The 15,552-nt window shown below is 37.1% G+C and overlaps 2 non-coding genes across 2 annotated transcripts; both read right to left on the bottom strand.

Annotated features, from left to right (window-relative positions):
- Window positions 1-256: 256 nt before the first annotated feature.
- Window positions 257-337, bottom strand: LOC137750730 (small nucleolar RNA SNORD115). Its single transcript, XR_011070546.1, has one exon. It is a non-coding gene; the product is annotated as a small nucleolar RNA SNORD115 (small nucleolar RNA).
- A 6,432-nt stretch (window positions 338-6,769) lies between these two features.
- Window positions 6,770-6,848, bottom strand: LOC137750963 (small nucleolar RNA SNORD115). The gene has a single exon (XR_011070661.1). It is a non-coding gene; the product is annotated as a small nucleolar RNA SNORD115 (small nucleolar RNA).
- Window positions 6,849-15,552: the final 8,704 nt, after the last annotated feature.

Raw genomic sequence — 15,552 nt, 5'->3', positions numbered from 1 at the left:
CGTCTGACTGAAAGACATAATTTGAAGAGAAAGAGCTAAGGAAAGGCCCCACCTACGGCCTTTGGGTGGTCTGTGGAACCAGGCATCAGGAAATAAAGCCAAAGACAAGACCATGTCTTCGCCACATGGAAGCCCCTTGACGTGGTAGAGTCTCAAGGGCTTCCTCGAGGGATAGGGGCCTCCACACCCACACCTCAGGGCTCTGGAAGGGACAGGAGAATCCCTAAACTCTGGCCCCTGGATGGCCACCTCCACTGGGCCTCAGCATAATCCTATTGAGCATGATTGTTAGGTCATAATGTCTCTTCAGGACCATATGCGTTTTCATCATTGACTCGACCGAGGCAATCCCCACACCTCCGTGCCCTGGCACTTGAGTAGTCTTACCTCAGATGCTTTCTGGAAATGAGGATGCTCAAAAAGACGTGACTTTCTATCTTTTCCAGGTGTTGGACCAAGGCTGACATTGGTTTCACCATAGGCAGCAGTCCAAACTCAGATCTTCCTTTCCCTGGGGACGTTGTCTGCCTAGAGAGGAGTAGGACATTTGTGTCAACCCCTAGTCCATAGCGTTAGGCATTGGGTGTAGTTGCATGTACATCTTCATGCATCAGATGATACTACAAGACATACAAACAGGGATACATGCATAAACACAAAGAGTGACCAAATGTACCTATATGCATTGACATAAATACCTATCTGAAACGCATACCTAACACCTACCTACCTACCTATCTACCAACCTACTTACCAACCCATCTACCTACCTTCCTAGGTCCCTACCTCCCTAGCTCCTTATTTTTCTCCCTCCCTTCCTCTATATATACTAACAAACACAAATGAACCAGTGGACGTGTGGATCTGTGTATGAATGCATACATAAATAATGTGTCAAGGAATGAAGAAATGACGAATATCTAAAGGACTGCTGAGAGAAGGCAGAGCATCAGTTGCTCACCTCCCGTCAGAAGGCCTGTTGTCATGGCTTCTTGGCCACCAAAACTCTCTGGACATGTGCTGGGGAGCAGAGACGTTCCTTTGGGCTCGATTCTGGTCCATGCAAGCATGGGGCGGTCAATGGGACATTCGGCTTGGCCACTTGCCTGCCAAAACACAGAAAATGAGGCCATGAATTCCCATGGAATGGATGCTTGAAGAAGCAGTTATCTGGAGATGGGCCCATGGGCTGAGCACCAGTCAACCTGGCAAAGCCCTGCATGGGAACGTTCAGGCCGGGAATAAGAGCCATCATCTTTTGGTGCAGCAGCCTGTTTTATGGACCACTGAAGGCCCCCAAAGAACAGCAGTGCAACTACTCCCTCCTTGGCCCACACCATTGGGTCCCCCTCTACTTCGGGCAACAGGGCCTCACAATGGAGATGATACCAGGGCTCAGAAGGGCTCTCAACAATCTTACTAGGTAGGCACACTCAAAAGGGGTTTCTCCTCTTGAGGGTGCTCTCCTTGAAGGCAGTGTCTCCCCTAGTGGAAGAACTCCACAGGAGATGCAATGGCTGCTAGTTGTTGAAGCAAAATCCACCAGAGGGAGTATCAGGAACAATGAACCTCACCAAGACCCCACCATCCCTGAAAGTTACCTGGCCAAGTCCCATTAACTCAGGGGCCGCCCTTCGGCTCTCTCAATAGCCAGCAGCATCTACATGCCAAGACCTGGTGGATGGGTTCTTGCCTGCCTCTCACCATCTCCTGTCCTGGGGCATGATTCTTCCCTACCGATGGTTCTTTGGAGACTGCAAAATACACACCACAAATGACTGTTCCCTCAGTTAACCAGAGTACTCTGCTTTGAGGTGTGCTCCTCAGGGTCCCAGGGAAGGAAATATTGCTTCCATGTGCAATCTGATTAGAATTCAGGTCTAATGAAAGGCTTTTCATTTCCTAAGATCCTAGCCCTTAGTTGTGGTGCTACAGCAGAAATCCCCCTTTTGGACAATTGAGGTTCCTGAAAGGACTCCTCTCTCTTGACTGCTTTTAGTTGGGCATCCCACATAATCCAATGTCCTCTGGGACCTGTGTCAAGGACCAAAGAGAGCCACTCACCTCGAGTCATTCAGGCCGTGATGAGACCCTTGCCAGAACGTCTGACTGAAAGACACAATTTGAAGAGAAAGGGCTAAGAAGGCCCTGCCTATGGCCTCCGGGCAGGTTGTGGAACTAGGGATCAGGAAAGAAAGCCAAAGACAGGACCATGCCTTGTCCACGTGGAAGCCCCTAGACAAGGCAGAGTTTCACATGCTTTCCTAGAAGGATAGGGTGCCTCCACACCCACATCTGAGGGCTCTGGAAGGGACAGGAAGATTCCATCCTCCTGCCCCTGGATGGCAATTCCCTTGTGCTTCAGCACAATCCTGTTGAGCATGATGTTTTTTTCTCTTGACGATAATATAATTTTTATTTTCTAATCTTTTCTGCTATTTTCATGTGTCATTTTCCTCTTTCTTCAATATGCTTACCACAAAATATTTTAAAATTAATACATTATGCTGAATATTATTTCCATAATATTTTTTGACATTTAGCAGAAATCTTTTTAGTGTTATTTTTTATTATATACAATATTTTTTGTTCTTTCCTTTTTTACTTTCTCAATTTTAGGATTGATGTAATTGTATATGTTCATTTAAACATCCTAAATATTTCTGTATTTTAATTATCATTATATATTTTTTGAATGTTATTATAGTTTTGTTTACCTTTTATTTTTTCCTGTAGAATTAGAATGTTTGTGAATTAGTTTTCCTTTTTTCCACCTTTAGTGTTTAGGAAACATGAGGTCATTTCACTGATCAATTTTATTTTATTAAACACTGATCTATATTGTTATCTCTGTATTTTTCTCTTTGCATAAGAACTTCCTCAAGTTCTATTTTTGAAGCCACATGAGTCTTTGGATTACAAATAAAATAACAGTACAGTTGTCATTTTGATTTTTTAGTGATGCTTGAAAATGAATTTTAGCCTTTTTGAACATGGTTAATAAGCCATTGTTATATTGTGTGTTTTCTTCAATATCTTACCCACTTTACACGTACAGAAGAAATGAATTTCATAATCAATGTAAATATGCCTTCTTATACATATAGTTAAAAAAAATCACACTATCACCTGGCAACCACAGCTCAGTAAATATCTCATCAAAAATACTGGATTTGCCCTTGATAATTCTTTAAAGTTAGTTGGTCACTCATTGAGAAAAAAATACTTCTCATTCAGTGACACTAGCATAGTCAATTGTAAATGAGAATCTTCTGGCATCATTTATAGCAGGGGTCCCCAACCCCCAGGCCACAGGCTGGTACCGGTCCTTGGCCTGTTAGGAACCGGGCCACACAGCAGGAGGTGAGTGGCGGGTGAGCGAGCTAAGCTTCGTCTCTATTTACAGCCACTCCCCATTGCTCACATTACCACTTGAGCTCCTCCTCCTTTCAGATCAGTGGCAGCATTAGATTCTCATAGGCGTGCGAGCCCTACTGTGAACTGCACATGCCATGGATCTAGGTTGTGTTCTCTTTATGAGAATCTGATGCCTGATGATCTGAGGTGGAGCTGAGGTGGTGATGCTAGCACTGGGGAGCGGCTGCAAATACAGATTATCATTAGCAGAGAGGTTTGATTACACAGAGACCATAATAAATCAATTGCTTGCAGACTCATATCAAAACCCTATCTGTGAGTGGCAAGTGACAATTAAGCTGCATCTGGTGGCAGATTTATAGTGGCAAGTGTGTTGATGTACTTCAATTGTACAGCTGCATCTGGTGGCAGGCTTTAAGTCAGAATCCAACAATCATTTTAGTCGGTGTGTGGCCTGCCCATTATTTGATTTACTACTTCCATCCACAACTCTTTCCCACACTGCACACTTTTCTCAGTCACAGTTATGGTAAGCCCACAAGCTAACCCTAGCCAAAATGAATAAAAAACAAACTTTGCTGGAGAGCTTCTTTGAAAATCGGGAAAGACCCAATGATGAGACAGCAGAAGACTCCAAGACTGCCAAATAAAAAAAGCTGCATTTAAAAGAAAATACCAAGAGTCCTACTTAAATTATGGGTTCATTGCAACAGGTGATTCACATTTTCCAAGCCTGCTTTGTATTATATGTGGCAACTGACTATCCAACAAAGCCTTGAAACCTTCAAAACTGCTTCACCACATGGAGACTAATCACCCTGCATTAAAAGACAAGCCTTTGGAGTTTTTCAAAAGAAAAAAAAACATGGACACGAAGAACAGAAGCAATTATTGAAGGCCAGAACTTCATCAAATGTGTCTGCACTGAGAGCATCATTCTTAGTGGCTAATGGCATTGCTAAAGCTAAGAAGCCCTTTACTATTGGTGAAGAGTTGATCTTGCCTGCTGCTAAGGACATTTGTTGTGAACTTTTAGGAGAGGTTGCAGTTCAAAAGGTGGCACATGTTCCTTTTTCAGCTAGCATCATAAATAGATAAATTGATGAAATAGCAAAGGATATTGAGGCACAATTGTTAGAGAGGATTAATGAGCCACCGTGGTACACAATCCAGGTTGAGGAGTCTACCAATGTTGACAACAAGGCAACAATGCTTGTTTTTGTGCAATATATTTTCCAGGAGGATGTGCATGAGGATATGTTATGTGCACTTTTGTTGCCAACCAGCACCACAGCTGCAGAACTATTCAAGTCTTTGAATGATTACTTATCAGGAAAACGGAATTGGTCATTTTGTGTCAGTATATGCATGGGCAGAGCGGCTGCCATGACCAGACAGCTTTCTGGTTTCACTACTCGGGTCAAAGAGGTCACTTCTGAATGTGAGTCTACACACTGTGTCATCCATAGAGAAATGCTGGATAGCTGAAAAATGTCACCTGAACTTATTAGCGTTTTGCAGGATGTGATTACAATTATCAACCGTATTAAAGTACATGCCCTTAACTCACGTCTGTTCACGCAGCTCTGTGAGGAGATGGATGCAGAGCACATATGTCTTCTCCTATACACAGAAGTGACATGGCTTTCTAAAGGTAGATAATTGGTCAGAGTTTTTGAGCTATGAGAGCCGCTCCAGGGATTTCTTTTAGAAAAACAGTCACCACTGGCAGCACACTTCAGTGACACAGAATGGGTCACAAAACTTGCTTACATGTGTGACATATTTAACCTGCTCAATGAACTCAATCTGTCACTTCAGGGGAGAATGACAACTGTGTTCAAGTCAGCAGATAAAGTGGCTGCATTCAAAGCCAAACTGGAGTTATGGGGGCGACACCTGAACATGGCTTTTTGACATGTTTCAAACATTAGCAGAGATTTTGAAAGAGACTGAGCCAGGGCCTTCTTCCTCCCAGCTGGTGCATGGTCACCTATCTCAGCTTTCAAAAGAGTTTGAGCATTACTTCCCAACCACAAAAGACCCCTGAACTGGGAAGGAATGGATCCGTGACTCATTTGTGAATAAACCAGGTGAATTGACTTTGTCCGTGCTAGAAGAGGATCAACTGCTTGAGATCGCAAATTACGGTGGCCTTAAAAGTATGTTTGAGACAACTTCAAATCTCCATATGTTCTGGATTAAAGTCAAGACGTAATATCCTGACATTGCCACAAAAGCACTGAAAAGCCTGTTTCCATTTCCAACATCCTGTCTTTGTGAAGCAGGGTTTTCTGCAGTGACAGCAACCAAAACGAGATTATGGAGTAGACTGGACATAAACAACACACTTCGGGTGTCACTGTCTCCCATCACCCACAGCTGGGACCATCTAGTTGCAGGAAAACAAGCTCAGGGCTCCCACTGATTCTGCTTTATAGTGAGTTGTATAACTATTTCATTATATATTACAATGTAATAATAATAGAAATAAAGTGCACAATAAATGTAATGAGCTTGAATCATCCCAAAACCATCCCACCCCTCCCCCACAGTCTGTGGAAAAATTGTCTTCCACGAAACTGGTCCCTAGTGTCAAGAAGTTTGGGGACTGCTGATTTATAGCAAATTGTTTATTATATTATATACAGTCAGTCCATATTAAGATCTGTAATTTTGTGTGTTTCTTAGTGTATGTATTAAATTTTAAGCTTAAAATTTTAGTTCTTTAACAGTCCAACTACTGTATCTCAGATCTCTTTAATGGCATTTTCCTTCAGCTATGGGAGATCCTTTAATACTTCAAAGTAGCACAAAGCTACTTTTAGAATCCTGTAAAATTATAAAAATATTGTTCTCATCTTGTTTGTTGAATTAGATTAAACATTGTACTGGGGACCGGTGAATCAAAATTTCTCAACTTCAATATTATTAATTTCATGTTCAAATGAAACTTATAAATTTACATCAAGTAAGTCAGTCACTGTTTCAAAAGGAAATTCCATATTCCTATTCAGTTTACCTTCTGCTTAAATCTATTATGCTTAGGAGTGCATCTTCTCCAGTCAATTTTCTATTTGGAACGTAACTATGACTACAAGAATCTAGACACCTATCATCAATGCAGTGTTGCATTCCTTGGTTGAATGTCTTACTCAAAGACACATTGAGAGAAAAGCAGTGGACTAATCCCTGAATGTACCTTACTATTAAAAATTATAAATCTCTGAAACAAAGTTTATAGGATGAGTATTTCTTTTTACTTTTAGCAGATAGACAAGATTGGTTTACATAAGTCTCTTTTAAGGTTTCATTGCCTCAAGCCCCAAACAAAATGTCTATAAAGGAAATAATGATTAAATATATATTTTCTTGTATTGTCACCTAGGTTTATCTTCATTTTAATTCCATTGATCATGATTTCCAGGTCATCATCTCACTTCAAGACTGTAAGTTCTCATCATTGACTGAAGCCCTGGCTTTCCACACACATATATACACTTGGACCTGAATATATGTGCCAGCCAATTATGGTACCAATTTGGACTGGCATATTGACATATTCAGTGGTAGGCACCTGACTCACATTAATTCTCCAAGGCTGCAGGTCAAACCATGCTCTTCCTCTGTACTCATTATTTAAGTGTGCAAGAGTAGGACAAGTATCAAAATATAGAACTAAGTCTTTCATGGAACATGGCTCTTGAAAGTTTTTCCTTAACGGAGCAATATGATAAATACTCAGAAAATTACCTAGTATAGCGGTTGTAGACTATTGGCAACCCTACACAGGAATGACACAGAATACAGGTTTCTTTGGAGAACCACTCAGAACGTGTCAGGAAAACACAAGAGCATCCCAATTATCATCCTTTATCTATATATCAAAAGATGCCATACTGGTAACATTTGGCATTGTCTATTGCATATGAACGCTCCTAAAATGACACACCTGAAGCCACTTGAAACTTGGAGTTTACAAATCAAGTATCGGGTTACTGAAAATAGTATTCATTTCCAGGCAGCCTCCATCATTCATAGCACATACATCATTATACTGAAAATAATGCATTAACATGATATTCAGGCACTGAAATTTATATATGGGTTTCCTCATTAATATAATCAACTTTAGGGTTAATAGAAACAGAAAATTACTGAATTTCACATTTTAATCTATGTTGGCAGAATTTTCATTTATTAAAAGTTATTCAATGACCCTAAAGCAGCAAGACACTATTAGGATCCCATTCAATATTATATAAATATTGCTCTAGTCATTATAGAGACCTAGATGAGTATTGAACATTGATCTATATGCCAGTTAACAAAATTTTTCTTAACTGTTAATCATGTAAAATTCAAATAATAAGCAAAGGTTTTGTCATAAGATTACATCAAGTAGATCAGTCAATCAATAAGAACACCCCATATCAATATTCAGGCTGACTAAGTGAATAAGTCTAAGTGCTTTAGGGTGAAATTTCTCTAGTCCACTGATCTATTTGGAATGAATTTATGAGTAAGGCTGTCATTTGCCACTTACTGAGAAGGTGTAACTCTTAGCAGTATATCTTACTGTAATATGTAAAGAGAGAAAAAGAGCGAAGGATAGAACCCAAAGGTGCAACACTATTAGGAATCATAAATCACTTAACAAAGCTTAATAGATGAACAATTTTTCTTCACTTATAAGCACATAGATTGATTTAGACACATGTGTTTTTCTTAAGGTTCCATTGTCTCAATTCAAATATATCTCCTTGAAGGACTGGCACCCATCTAACATATTAGTTTCACATATGTATAGGAGAAAACTTATGTTCTTTAGTGAAGTTAGTTTTAGTAGTTTTGCTTTCAGAAGTTTCAATCTGCAATTGCCAAGTTTCAGCTCTTCTAAGATTAATCTTTTTACAACATTATTTAATCTCTCCATATATAGTAACATGCCCAAATCTAACTGTTGTTCTAAGTACGTACAATCTTGTATTTCAGTACTAGTAAGTGTATATTGCAATTGTTGAATAACTAATTGTTCAGTTATATGAGTGAAGGCTTGTGAAAAATATTTACGTACATTTTTTTTGCAGCAGGGTTTCATTCCCAGGTGTCCAATTCCAAATTATTTCTCGATTCCATTTTCACTTTTCTCTATAGTTGTATTCTGTATTAGGTTTTGATTCCACCCTGTTTGCATCTGAATTACATCTTTCTGCAATTGTCCCAAAGCACTAAGTATGTTTGTCTATATTTCTATATCAATAGAGTTTGCAATTGTTGTCCCAGCTTCTATTTACCTATAAATATGGTATTTAGTAAATCTCTTTTAGTTTGATCATGACACATTTTAATATTCATGTAAAAACTTTTCATAGTCATAAAGCTTATTGCATACAAGTAGAATTGAATTGAATAGACTCAAATTAGAAGTAGTAATATTAAAAGCAATAGTCCATTTAATGACCCTAGAAACCTTAAGTATGGAGACTGGAGATTGCTAAGTTCTAAATAAGATAGGCTTATTTTTAATGGGACGCTATATTTTGGAACTTTTAAAGGAACTATGCTATATAATTTGGGCTGGGATATGTCTTCCTCATTGTACATTCATTTCAGTTTTGTCAAACTGGGCTCAATGGCTATATAATGTAGAGAGCAGTTGGAGTTTTGTGTTATTGTTCAGGGACTTTCAATTTGAATATACCTGTATTTAGTTTGACTGGTTAAAAATTTCTTCCCATTATTATATTCAATAACACAAAGGGTGATATTTAAGATTGTTTTATTTGGGTAAATAGATCAATAGATAGTCTGTGGGTTTCATTCTTCTAAATTTAAACTATCCAATTGAAGGATCTGAAGTATTATGACAAAATATGTGTTTCTTGAGTCCTCACTCCATATTCAGAACATTTGTAATCAATTCAAAATTCCCTGAGTTTAATATACTCACTTTTAAAGGAAGAAGGTCTAATACTATAAGCTTCATGTTCAACTGATATAAAATAGAATAAGTATCAAAATTATAATGGTCAAGATAATTAAGAAGTAACACAACAATCTATGTCTCCTACTGTCTGTCCACTAGACAAACTTTTTCTTCAGCCTGCATATTATTTTATATTACTATCTAGAGGATTTAACCTTAAGGTTCTTAATGGAAATTGTGGCCCACTCAATCATAGGTGTTGGTCTTACAAGAGAAGCATGCATCTACTTGGGTTTCTTCTTCACCTTGATGTGAATTATCAACAAACCTGGTAGGATTCTGTCTGGTGTGATGACCATCAGTCTGATATTGGAACAATTTGATATATACCGGGTCTCCTGTTCACTATTGATGACATACCTCCTCAGGGGAATTTTTCCAGCATCTGGCAAAATAAGTCCAGGGAAGCCTGCAAACTCTTTAAGTATTATATTTGATCATGACTACTTTTTATTGCATCAGATAATGGGTTAGGCTTAAACCCTAAATTCAAATACCTTCTAATTGAAATTTGAAATTTGTTTACTAGGAGGAGTTAACCTAATTTTAACGAAACCAATGGTAAGGCTTTGGGCCACCATAAGTGAGTGGTTTGATGTAATTTAGCCAAATAAATTTTAGGATATGGTTCATTAATTCCACTTGTCCAGGAACTGGAAATGATAAAAAGTAGGCAAATTTTGAGTACTTGTAGGATGTTACAAAGCTCCTAAATTACAAAATATAGAATTACTTTCTATACTGGATTCTAGGTATTTAGGAATTCCAAAAGTTGAGATGATATACTTTAGAAAGGTGTGTTTCACTGCTCGAGCATCAGTTTTAGCCTATGGAAACATGTCTGGCCATCTACATATCATACTCAGCATTACTAAAACTATTTGATACCTTCTAAAGGTCTAATCTTGATCAAGTCCATTTGCCACCATATTCCAGGTAACATTGGCTTTAGATGGCTTCCTTGACTTATCTTAGATGTTACCTGTAAATAATTTTTTTCAAACAACACATCTTTGTATTATTTCCTGAATTATAAGTGTTGACTTTTCCAAAATATTCAGTATATTCCTTCTGTTTGAATGAGTCTGTCAGTGGCATGGAAAAGCCACCCAAGCATACAATGGAAATATTGTAAAGAAAAATTCCCATCATGTAATTCCCATTTTCCTATGGTGTTATTCTTACTTACCCTTGATTTATAATTTTCTAATTCTTATAGAGTTAGATATTTCTGAAATTATGAATAGGAGTTTCTGGGTAGAAATAATGGGCATTTAATTTTTCCAGTCCAAAACTCAGTAGCTCTTTTCACAACTTGGTCTGAAAATTCTTTTCTTAGATAATTTTTTTCCAGAATATGAACTTTACAATCAATAATATAATTCTGTTAGAGAATTTTCAATGACTCTAATACATTGGTGATTCATTTCCCATGTAATATTTTAGTTTCTATCAACGTTTGAAAACCTCCATTCTTCCAAAGTTGGCTGGTGGCCTAACAGACCATAAAGATATTTATTATCAGCATAGATATTCATTTTAAGACTAAAGGCTAGTCTAAGGTAACATTGGCAAGATGGTAAATAGGCATCCCTGTCCCTAGTTCCCTCACAGAAAAACAATTTAGCAACTATACACAGATGAAAATGCTGTTCTGAGTGTCTGACACCTCAGGGGTAAGGCTATAGTACACTGGTGGAGAACGAAAAAATAAGAAAACTACATAAAAAAGGGTTAGAATAAACATTTCACTTTGTACATGTCACCCCTTCTCTGAACTGGAACAGCAACACACTGAGAAGGATCTCTTTGGCCTGTGATTTCTCCAGTTGGGGAAAGAGAAACTAAGTCATACATCCAACTTCCCCAGGGTTTCAGGACATTGTCTGAGAGGCCCACTTCTCTCTCAGCTCACATGGAACACTGAAGGAACTGGCATTGGTATACCACCTGGGGACAGCTAGGAACAAGGAAAAGGGTTATGGTCTCACAGTAACATACTGCAGATCTTGACAGAAGCCTTGTGCTCCTAACAGCAACATTGCCTTGTCCAACCAGGGCCCTTGCTACCAACATTGCTAGAACAAGTGGTCCCCCACCAATCCCACCCCGCCAGAGAACACAGGTGCAGCCCTGTCCAACTATAAGGCCCAATTCACACTTCCCCCTATGACAGATCCCAGCGAGTGTCCTCACCCAACCTCAGAGTATTGGTAGTTTGCCTCTCCTGTCTATGGATGCCAAGAACTAGCCTTCCCATAATCCCAGGCTGAGCTGACTGGTTAATGACTTTTTCTTCTGAAGCCAAGCTTTAATGAGTTGCTTTAATGAGTTTGTATAAAGGAAACCAATAAAGCCACAATAACTAACCCTAAAGAAATAGAGATCTACCAACAACCTGATAAAGAACTTAAAATAATTGTTTTAAAGAAGTTCAGAGAACTAAAAGAGAACACATATAAACAACTGAATGAAATCAGAAAAATAATACATGGACAAAATGTGAAGTTCAATAAATAAATAGAAACAAGAAAAAATCAAACAGAAATTCTAGAGCTAAAGAATACAATCATTGCACTAAAAATTTCAATAGAGAGCTTCAGCAGTGTACTTGATCAAGCAGGAGAAAGAATTAGTGAACTTGAAGACAAGTCATTTAAAATTATTCAGTCAGAGGGACAAAAAGAGAAAAGAATTTTAAAAAGAAGAAAGGCTACAGAAGTATGGAACACCATCACATGGAACAATATTTGCATTATGGGAATTCCAGAAGGAGAAGAGAAAGAGAAAGAGACAAAAATTCTATTTTTTAAAAAAATGGCTGACAAATTCCCAAATTTGTGGAGAGAAATGGAATTCATGAAGCTTAAGAGTCACCAAATAGCTTGAACCCAAAGAGGTGTACACCAAGGCACATTATAATTAAATTGGCAAAGGCAAAGAGATATCCATGAAATCAGCAAAAGATAAGTGACTTATCACACACAAAAGAATTCACATACAACTATAAGTGGATTTATCTGCAAGAACCTTGTAGACCAGGAGAGAAAGAGATAATATATTCACAATACCGAAAGGAAAGAAAACCTTGCCAATCAAGAATATTAAACTGGCAGGACTGTCCTTTAAAAATAGAGGTGATATTAAGACTTTCCCAGTTAAATAACAAATTGAGGGAGTTTGTCACAACTAGACCTACCTTACAAGAAAAGTTTAAGGGTGCTCTTCAAGTTGAAATGAATAAACACTAAACAGAAACACAAAAGTGCATGAAAGTACAAATCTCACTTGTAAAAGTAAATATATAGACAAACACAGAATGGTGTTAATAGTTTTAATAATGTATAAATTAGTTTAATTCTGCTATAAAAATGAAAAGACAAAACTATGAAGAATAACTATAACCACAAGAACTTTTTAACAGATTCACAATTTAAAAACAGAAATAAAATACGACATCAATAAATAAAGTTGAGCGTATGGGGGAAAATAAAAGTGTAGAGCTTTTTGTGCATTTGAAGTTAAGTTGTTATCAGTTTAAATCAGACCATTATAACTATAGATAGTTCAATGCAAGCCTCATGGAAACCACAAAAGAAATAACCTATGGTAGATCCACAAAAGTTGAAGAGAAAATAAACAGTATAACTGCAAAAAGAATTATCAAACCACAAGAGAACAGGGGAACAAGGGAACTACAAGTCAGACAGAAAACAATTAACAAATTGACAATAGTAAGTCCTTACCTGTGAATGATTACTTTCAATGTAAATGAATTAAACTCATGATTCAAAAGAGATAGAGTGACTGAATGTCCTCTAAAATAACAAGGCCCAACCATATGCTGTTTACAAGAGACTCAGATTTATGTACATATATAGGCTGAAAGTGAGGAGAAGGAAAAAGGTATTTCATGCAAATGACAACAAAAGAGAGCAGGAATGGCAATATTTACATTAGATGAAATTGACTTTAAGACAAAAAAAAACTGTAATAAGAGACAAATAAATCATCATACAATGATAAAAGGGCCAATTCAACAAGAAGATGTAGCAGTTATGATTATATATGCATCCAACACCCAACATCAAAGCACCTAGCTGACTTAAGAGATTTGACAGAAGTGAAGGGTGAAATAGCAAGAACAGAATAATAGTAGGTGACTTTAATAACCTTCTTTCAATAATAGATAGATAATCCAGACAAAAAGTCAATAAGAAAACATCAGACTTAACACTATAGACCACTATAAACCTAATAAATATATACAGGACATTCTATCCAATAGCTTCAGAATACATATTCTTTTAAGTACACAAATATTCTCCAGGATAGATTATATGTTAGGCCACAATGCATGTTTTAATAAAATCAAGATTCTTGAGATTATCATGTGTCTTTTCCAACCACAATGGTATGAAACTAGAAATCAATAACAGAAGGAATGTTGGAAAATTCACAAATATGTGGAAATTAAACAACACACTCCTGAACAACTAATGGGTCACAAAAAGAAATAAAAAGTCATAAAAGAAATAAAAAAATAAAATTAAAAATATCTTGAGACAAATGAAAATGGAAACACAACATACTTATGAGGTGAAGCAAAAGCAGTTCTAAGAGGGAATTTTATAGGAATAAATGCCTACATTAAGAAAAAAAGAAATATCTCAAATAACCTAACTTTACAATTCAAAAAACTAGAAAAAGAGAAAACTAACCTCCAAGTTAGCTGAAGGGAGGAAATAATAAAGATCAGAGCAGAAATAAATGAAATAGAGACTAGACAATACAATATAAATATTTTTAAGTTTTTTTTGTAAAAGATAGACACCATTGACAAATCTTTAGCTAGACTACCTGAGGAAAAAAGAAACACAAATAAATAAAATTATAAATGAAAGAGGAGACATTGCCACTTGGACTAACTTTATGTTTGAGGGAACAGAAGCATCTAAAATCTCATGAGGGTTGACTACTGCATAACATACTATTATAGTCTCTTGTGGGCCAGTGAACGATATTAAGTCAGCTTTGGGAATAGGAATATTAGGTGAATCAGACCAAGGTCCAATATCTACATCAGTGACTGTGAGACAGTCATATTCAACCTGTTTTGTCAGGATAAGGCGACATAGTAGCTGGGTTCAAGAGGCTACACTTGCCCAGAATAGTATTAGGATTAGAAAATAAGACTTGTTCATAGCTAGACTGGCAACACAGTGAGAAATGAAACTTAAAATCTTGTAAAATAGTAACATCATGAGGTATCTATAAGTAAATTGTGTTCCAAGATTAAAGCCTGAGTCTTTCAATCAAGAGAGTTTTTGCTATTGTGCCTTGTAAATACCTTTGCATTCCCAGAGCAACAAAATCCAATAACACAGAAAAGTAAGCAATATGCTTATAATTAGGGCCTAATTTTTGAAAAAGCTATTAGAAACACCCTAAATCTTATGACAGAACATGTAGAAGCTTTTATCAAAGTTAAAAACTAATACACATGGAGAAACAACAGATATTCTAAGAATGTGAAAGGCTTCTTGATTTTATCTGTACTACAATTTTGGTATTTCATGTAACATACCAGGAGAGGTTTAGCCATTTCATAAAAGGCAAGGATCCACAACCAACTCTCAGAATCAGTGGAGGGGTGTGTGTGTGTGTGTGTGTGTGTGTGTGTGTGTGTGTGTGTGTGTGTGTGACATTGTTTCATTTGTATATTAGGCTGAATTCAGGATGCAACCATCTTCTGTCTGTTGGCCAATAATGCATATCTCAAATATTTGACTTCAGTTTGATAATATTGCAACATATTCAGGAAGACATTATGTCTTGGGAGACTAAGAAATTTAGTAAAGCTAAAGTATCTTCTTTACTAGCATGTAAGATATTAGCAGCTATCAATAAATCAACCAGCATTGAATTAGTTTGGAGCCTCAAGGCAGAGACAATTTGTTAAGTTTTCTTGTAAATACCTAGAGAATACAGTAAATAAATCTCTGAATTTCTGGGGAATCAATTGCCACAAATATTAAAAGCCTACATAGGTAAAGTCAAGTAAGAACATTGACTCCTTAGCTAAAGGTAAAGGAAAGAAAGCGGAGCATAAGTCTATTACATAAAAATAATTAGCTTACTCAGACACAGAAGTTAATGTAGTAGCAAGAATGTGTACCACAGGT

Source organism: Eschrichtius robustus, chromosome 1 (assembly GCF_028021215.1).
Source record: "Eschrichtius robustus isolate mEscRob2 chromosome 1, mEscRob2.pri, whole genome shotgun sequence".
NCBI classification, from domain to species: domain Eukaryota; kingdom Metazoa; phylum Chordata; class Mammalia; order Artiodactyla; family Eschrichtiidae; genus Eschrichtius; species Eschrichtius robustus.
Note: the sequence above shows the minus strand (reverse complement) of the source record. Positions and strands in the feature narration are given on the sequence as shown.